General features: G+C 37.1%; 1 long non-coding RNA gene across 1 annotated transcript in view; it reads right to left on the bottom strand.

The window, feature by feature from the left end:
• Positions 1-1,621, bottom strand: part of LOC107715855 (uncharacterized) — a 17,779-nt gene that overhangs the window by 15,370 nt on the left and 788 nt on the right. The gene's annotated exons all lie outside the window — the stretch shown is intronic.

Genomic DNA, 1,621 nt, shown 5'->3' with positions numbered 1-1,621 from the left:
TTTTCAGATGAAGGGTGAGTTATAGTAATGTGCAGTCTTTACCATAGTAATGCTTCTATATACAGTATCACTTGGCATAATGTAATGTAAAATGCTGTATTTGATGCCATCTGTCTCCCTTCTTCTGATACATCTCTGATCAGTTCCTCTCCCTTGTGTCCTGCTGTATGTTCACAAATAGCAAAACACACGGTTTTACAAACGAGGACGTCCTCAAAAGAAGGTTTTAAGGTTATTTTGTCAAGTTTTGCTTACTTCTGGGTACCAATTTGTCCCCAAAATATGGTTACAGTAAGTAGGCACACACACAGGTTTTCCTATTAGGAGTAATGGGTTTTATACTGTCTCCCCCTACACTAACCCTACTCCTAAACCTACCCTTACGAAAATTGTTTTTTTTCTCATTGGACCCAAAAAAGGACAATGATTTCAGATATTGCCATCTTTGTGAGGACACTTTGAAATGTTTGAAAAAAGTGCACTTTTGATGATCTGTTGTGATATTAGTACAAAGAGTTTTGAAAATTTACCAATTGCTTGTGAAAATTGCGCCAAAGCAATAAAAAAACTGTAAAGGATGATCTTGTTTTATTATGGTCCATTTAAAAAACATGTACAGAGACAATGACTGAATGACAGTGAGACAATCAGATATGAACGTTCATTTGTGTCTTTATGATAAAGTCTTTAGTGTTTAGTAATATTGAGTGCATTTATCATTGTAATTTGAGCAATGTGAATGTAAGAGCATCAAATGTGGTTCATAGGTCCACAAAAGCGGCTGTGTGTGTGAACACAGATAATAGCACAGACAGAAAACAGCAATGCGACTGATACAGAGATGAAAAGGACTGCCGTGTGTAGTCAACACTCCATCTGTGAGTGGGCGTCACTCCTCAGAGAATGCTGTGGAAAGATCTCCAGCAGAGATGCTGCCGTTTGTGCTGTTAAATCCATTTATACACTATGACATGATTTCATACATCTTCAAATTCCTGTTTCAGAAATACTCAATAACATGTTAACCTCTTTAGTTTATTGATAAGCAATAAACCTTTTTCATAAGACTGAAGATGTACTGATGTCTTTAGGATACAACAACAAATCACTCATTTATACCTACACAAAAGACACAGATCTAATGGTCCAAACAACACATAGCCTGGACTTTGCAGCTCATTTGTCAAATTTACAGGTATTAAAATTAACTCCATCAAACAATTTAAATCTCTTAAAACTACAATGGATTATGCATTTATCAAAGGTTTAATCCCTTCTTAAAGGGGTCATGTGATGCGATTTCAATTTTTCTTTCTCTTTGAAGTGTTACAAGCTCTTGGTGCATAAAGAAGATCTGTAAAGTTGCAAAGACTAAAGTCTCAAATCAAAAGAGATATTCTTTATAAAAGTTAAGAGTCAGCCACGCCTACCTAAAACGGCTCGTTCTAACACGCCCCCACATGTCTACGTCACGATGTGGGAAGATTTGCATAACACCGCCCAAATGTTCACGCAAAGAAAGAAGGCGTAACTTTTATTCTCGCTGTAGTATTGTTGCTGCCGCCACCATGTCCTGAAGACGCTGTGTGCTTCGTTGTGAAAGCGAAACTACTTTGTCTGG

Source organism: Sinocyclocheilus rhinocerous, unplaced genomic scaffold, assembly GCF_001515625.1.
Source record: "Sinocyclocheilus rhinocerous isolate Xijiao unplaced genomic scaffold, SAMN03320098_v1.1 scaffold178, whole genome shotgun sequence".
Lineage (NCBI taxonomy): Eukaryota > Metazoa > Chordata > Actinopteri > Cypriniformes > Cyprinidae > Sinocyclocheilus > Sinocyclocheilus rhinocerous.
This window is presented reverse-complemented; position numbering and strand designations above follow the sequence as displayed.